Source organism: Triturus cristatus, chromosome 6 (assembly GCF_964204655.1).
Source record: "Triturus cristatus chromosome 6, aTriCri1.1, whole genome shotgun sequence".
Classification (NCBI taxonomy): domain Eukaryota; kingdom Metazoa; phylum Chordata; class Amphibia; order Caudata; family Salamandridae; genus Triturus; species Triturus cristatus.
The window spans coordinates 1620832647-1620839452 of record NC_140589.1 but is presented as its reverse complement, the minus strand read 5'-3'; positions in this window follow the sequence as shown (position 1 = coordinate 1620839452).

Genomic DNA, 6806 nt, shown 5'->3' with positions numbered 1-6806 from the left:
GCATGGGTAGTGCCTGAGTGAATGGATGAGAGCAAGGCTAGTGCCTGGGTAATTAGATGAGTGCATGGCCAGTGCCTGAGTGAATGGTTGAGTGTAGAAGTAGAGCTTGGATGATTGGATGAGTGCATGACGTGTGCATGTGTGATTGCATGAGTGCAATCGTAGCGTCTGTTTGATTGGATGAGTGCATGGGTTAGTGCCTGAAAGAATAGAAGAGTGTATGTGTAGTGTCTGAAAGAATGGATGCCTACAAGGATAGTGTTTGAATGATTGGACGAGTGCATGGGTAGTACTTGAGTGAATAGATGAGTGCAAAGGTAGTGCTTGGGTCATTGCATAAATACATGGGTAGTGCCTGAGAGAATTGATGAGTGCATGGGTAGTACCTCGGTGAATGGTTGAGTGCATGGGTAGTGTCTGCGTCATTGTATAAGTACATGGGTAGTACGTGAGAGAATGCAGGAGTGCATGCATAATGCCTGAGTGAAAGGATGAGTGCAAGGATAGAGCCTGAGTGATTGTATGAGTGCATGGGTAGTGCCTGAATGATTGGATGACTGCATGAATAGTGCCTGGGTGATTTTATGAGTACATGGGTAGTGCATGAGGGATTGGATAGCTGCATGAGTACTGCCTTTGTGAATTGATGATTTCAAGGATAGAGCCTGAATGATTGGATGAGTGCAAAGGTAGTGCATGGTTCATTGCATAAGTGCATGGGTAGTGCCAGAGAGAATGGATCAGTGCATGGGTAGTACCTCAGTGAATGCTTGAGTGGAAGGGTAGTGCTTGAGTGATTGGATGAGTGCATGGTAATGCCTGGGAGATTAGATGAGTGCAAGCATTATGCCTGAGAGAATGCATAAGTTCATGGTTAGTGCCTGAGTAAATGCTTGAGTTGAAATGTAGTGCTTCAGTGATTGGATGAGTGCAAGGGTAGTGGCTGGGTGATTGGATGAATGCATGCATAGTGATTGGGTGATTGGATGAGTGCATACGTAGTGCGTGACAGAATGCATGAGTTCATGGGTAGTGCCTGAGTAATTAGATGAGTGCATGGAAAAGAGTTTAGTGATTGGATGAGTGCATAGGTAGTGCCCGGGTGGCTGGATGAGTTCATGGGTAGTGTCTGCGTCATTGGATAAGTACATGGGTAGTGCCTGAGTAATTAGATGAGTGCATGGGTAAGAGTTTAGTGAAAGGATGAGTGCAAGGATAGAGCCTGAGTGATTGTATGAGTGCATGGGTAGTGCCTGAATGATTGTATGAAAGCATGGGTAGTCCCTGAGTGATTGGATGAGTGCATGGGAAGTGCTGGTTGACTAGATAAGTGCATAGGTAGTACCTGAGAGAATGCAGGGGTATATGCATAGTGTCTGAGTGAATGGTTGAGTGCAAGGATAGTGCATGAGTGATTGGATGAGTGCATGGGCAGTACCTAAGTGAATGACTGAGTGCAAGAGTAGTGCCTGGGTGATTGGGTGACACAAAGGCTTCAATGCGTGTGTCTGTGCCTTTTCCTAGTGACATGATACATAAAAAGAAACCTAGAAATAGTAGGATACCTATGTTTCAGACCGCATGCTCTCTAAGTTTATGTACAAGAAGGTGTATGTATTCCTTACTGCTCATAATACAGGGCACATGGTTATTCAACAGTCTATTTGAGGGGTTCTGTGACACCTACATAGGTAAGGCATGTCTTCCTCTGCGCCCGAATGATGGAGCGGAACTGAGAAGATTTGTGCACCTGTATGAGAAGCTACCAGTTTTAAAGCTAGCATCTTCAGACGCACAGCAGGTGTCAGAATACTTGTACAAGTAGACACATACCTGAGTCACGAGAGCATGCAGACCTTTAAACTTGACAGAGTACCTTTCCCATTGCAAGCAGACACCTAAATTTATACGGCCTACTTCAAGTGTTTCTTTCCAGAGACTCATACAAAGTAGCCTAATCCCTAATCCCTCTGCCAACATGTCTTAAACCTCACTTTTCTCTGGCAACTTCACTATTCACCGACTGCTCAGAATGTTGGCCCTAGTCAAATATAAAACAGCAACACTTCCCATGTCACTGTTGGAAGTCTCGCAATGTTTCAGTGTGTGTGTCTGTACCATTTCCTAGTGACATGATACATAAAAAGAAACCTAGAAATAGTAGAATACCTGTGTTTCAGACCGCATGCTGTAAGTTTCTGTACAAGAAGGTGTATGCATTCCTTTCTGCTCATAATACAGGGCACGTGGGTATTCAACTGTCTATATGAGGGGTTGTGTGATACCTACATAGGTAAGACATTTCTCTCTCAGTGACCGAATGAGGGAGCAGAACTGAGAAGATTTGTGCACCGGTATGAGAAGCTACCAGCGCTTTTTAAGCTAGCATCTTCAGACGCACAGCATGTGTCAGAATACATGTACAAGTAGACACATACCTGAGCCACAAGAGTATGCAGACCTTTACACTTGACAGAGTGCACTTCCCATTGCAAGCAGACACCTAACTTTTTACAGCCTACTTCAAGTATACCTTTCCAGAGACTCATACGAAGTAGACTAATCCCTAATCCCTCGGGCAACATGTCTTAAACCTCAGTTTTCTCTGGCAGCTTCACTATTCACTGATTGCTCAGAATGTTGGGCCTAGCCAAATAAAAAACAGCAACCTTTTCCATGTCACTGTTGTAAGTCTCACCATATTTCTGAAGACGCACCCACTCACACCACAGTAGAATCTTTTATATACCCACTGCTGCTCCCACACAACCATTCACAAACCCATTCACAAGGCCATACATGTACTTACACACCCACTCACTGATTCATTGATCTTTACACACATCCACTCATTTACCCATACTGCCACTCATAGATCCACTCACTCACGAATACAGCCATTAACATATCCACTCATACAGGCATACAGTTGCTGACACACTGAGTTAGTCACCCATAGAACTACTCACACACCTGGGGCCCGATTCACAGAATTAATTTAAGACTAAATCCTAAACTTACTATTTTGTGGTATTCACAGAATGCACTTACTACTTTTGGTATTCACAGAATGCACTTACTACTTATGGTATTCACAGAATGGATTTACGACTACTAACTTTACGTCCGCACTCGGGCCGGAAATTCCGGCCCGGAGGTGGAGCTTCTGGCCCGGAGGCGGGGCTTCCGGCCCGGAGGCAGAGCTTCTGGCCCGGAGGCGGAGCTTCCAGGTCGGAGGTGGAGATTTCGGCCATGGCTAAATCTCCGCCACCGGCCAGAATCCCCACCTCCAGGCCGGAAGCTCCGCCTCTGGCCCGGAAGCTCCGCCTCCGGCCCAGAAGCCCCGCCTCCGACCCGGAAGCTCCCCCTCTGGGCCGGAAGCTCCGCCTCCGGGCCGGAATTTCCGGCCCGAGTGCAGACGTAAAGTTAGTAGTCGTAAATCCATTCTGTGAATACCATAAGTAGTAAGTGCATTCTGTGAATAACAAAAGTAGTAAGTGCATTCTGTGAATACCACAAAGTAGTAAGTTTAGGATTTAGTCTTAAGTTAATTCTGTGAATCGGGCCCCTAGACACTAACCCATATAGTCAATCATACAGCCACTTACTCACCCAAACAGTTACACACCCACTGACTTACTTACTCATAGAAATAGGAACATGTACTCACTCAGCTATACAGTCACTGACAGAAGCATGCACTCATCCATATAGCCACTCTCAGATTCACTCAATCATATATACAGTCACTCATATACCCAGTCACTCATGTATACAGCCTTTCACATACTCAGTTACTCATCCATACTGACACATACTCAATCACCAACACAGCCATACAGACACTCAATCACTCATTCAAATTTTCACACACGCAACCATACCCCATACAGCCACTGACTCACCCAGTAACTGATCCATACAGGCAGTTACACACCTCCTCACCCACACAGACAACCATAGACATAGTCAAACAACCAATCACCCATAAAGCCATTCATGTACCCACTAACACACTCATACACCCACTTTGACATTAACTGACAGACAGATATACTTATTCATACAAGCAGTCACTCACCCATACATTCACTAAGACACCTAATCACTCACTTATACAGTCAGTCACGCACACACTGAGTCATCCATACAGTAACTCATAAACCCACTGATTCACCAATACACCTGAATATATATTTTTAACATTCACAAACTTTTAAAAACGCTCACAGTCACTGGAACAAAGGCTCAGGAATTCCACTACGTAGGACTTACAGGAGGTACCAAGAGGACTTCATGGAACCCAAGGCCCCTCAGGAGTAAATTGGACTTAATCCCTTAACCATTAGTGCACCAAGAGGCGCGTCTGCAGAGTGGTGTAAAAAGGGGGCATGTCTTCTGACTACCTCTCAGCAATCCAGCTGTGTGGGGCTTACTGGAGGTAACAGGAGGGCTAGTTGCCCCCCAGGGATCCTAAAGAGGCAAGGGGAATTCATTCCCCAACCAAGAGCGCACCAGGAGGTATGCAGAGTGGTGGAGAAAGGGGGCATGGCCTGCGACCACCTGCTCTTGGTTGCTTTTGAGAGTCCCTGGGTGCCAACTAGCCCTCCTGTCCCCTCCAGTAAGCCCCCACACAGCTGTATATATATATATATATATATATATATATATATATATATATATATATATATATATATATATATATATCTCCTGATTACCGTGTTGCGAATCTCGGCAATCCTCCTGACATCGACAGAACAGGGTACACGGACCAGGGTAAAGTGCAAATTAGTATTTATTGCCGAAAGCAACAGCCATAACGTTTCGGCTCCTCAGAGCCTTGCTCACAATATATATATATACCCTAATGGCAGTTGCCAGTAGTTAGTCATAGTTAGGACCATGTTTCCAAAGAAAGCATTTTTTGACTTCACTATATCTTTAGCTCCGTTTGACGAATCTTCGCGAACTTTTCCAAAAAAGTGGGCAGGTGATTCTTGTTGCGCATGGAAAGTTTCGGGGTGATCCGTCAAGCCGGTGCTGATAAGAAAGGGTGTCAAAATAGTGTGTTTCCCCATGTTAATTCCCATAGGACCTTTCAACACATCTACAGCCTGAACCGCTGGATGGAATTACACCAAATTTGGCAGAAAGGTAGTTTTGGTTACAAAGATTGTGCTCCTCATTCTTTGGTATAATGCTGTTCAGTAGTTGTTGAGAAATTTAAGAGAATAAAGTTAGTGATATCTATGGCCACGACAACTTCGCGAATAATAACGAGCTTGTGCAGGGAAATGCAGAGCTCTGATTTGCTGCCATCACTTCAACCAGGAAGTGTTGGCAGCCATTTTGGGACTCAGTTTCAGCCAAGTCCCCCAAACAAGTAAAAAAGAAGAAAAGGAGGCAGGCCAGGAATACCCTGACCCCCAAGCCTTGGTCTTTGGGTCCCCCTGGGACCCTGATATGGCATAAAAGCATTAAAAACAAACAATTTCCATGAATTTGCGGTATTTGCAAATCTTCGGGGGGAAAAAACAAGTCTGGGCTCCTGCACTTGCTTTTAAATAACCCCCTGGGTGGGCCAGGTCTCGGGGACATACCACAAACATAGGAGGGGGCGTAGTGGCCCCCCTCTTTTGGCTTATGAACGTCCCGGAGACTGACCGGGTAATGTTTATAAAGTAATGCGGGGCCCACGCAGTCCACCCGCAGCCCCTGGCACCACCATCTCCCTGGGGCACTTAAAAATATGTATGCGGCCAAGCCCTCTGGGCCCTCCTGTGCAGATCTCCCCGGGGCTAAACATCAAATTAATGCAGGGAGCCTGCGGGGCAACCCTGCAGCACCAGGGACTGACACCTTCCCAGGTCAATTAATTCAAATTGCCTGCAGCCCCGTCAACTACCAGCTGCCAAGGGCTTAGCACCATAATTGGGGGGAGCCATAGATGGCCCAGGGGACCGCCACCCCCCCAGGGCTGGCTCTTGCTATCTCCCGGGATGCCCATCCCATGGCAAAGCTGTTTGCTGTGGATTGACAGCAGCTTTAACCGCTCACGCCACTTCACAGTGAACACTCTGCTTTCAGCAAGTGAGAGTTGTGATAATGCTCTTGTTTGCTGCAAGCGTAGCTTTCATCTGCTTCACTGCCCGCTACAAAGCGAGCAGGGAAACAGACAAATTGCTTTCTAACACAGGGAGCTGCTAAAGATACAGGGAGCTGCATGTTTTGCAGCTCCCTGTGTGTGAAAGCATTGCCGGCTCCTGCAGCAGTCGGGAGCCGGAGGAAGAGGAAAAAGAGACTAAATAAAGGTCAGAAAAGAGCAGAAAGAGGCAAAATAAAGGTCAGCAACGAGCAGAAAGAGGTAGATTAAAGGTCAGAAATGAGCAGAAAGAGGTGAAATAGAGCACAGAAATTAACAGAAAGAAGGAAAATAAAGGCCATATATGATCAGAAAGACGCAAATTAGAGATCAGAAATTAGCAGAAAGAGGCACAATTAAGGTAAGCAACGAGAAGAAAGCGGCAAAATAAAGGCCAGCAATGAGCAGAAAGAGGCAAAATAGAGATCAGAAACAAGCAGAAAAAGGTAAAATAGGGGTCAGCGATGAGCAGAAAGAGGCAAAGTAAAGACCCGCAATGAGCAGAAAGAGGAAAAACAGAGATCAGAAATGAGCAGGATGAGGCAAACTAGAGGTCACAAAGGAGCAGAAAAAGGCAAACATAAAGGTCAGCAATGATCAGAAAGAGGCAAGATAAAGGTAAGAAACAAGCAGATAGAGGCAGAATAAAGGTCAGAAACAACCA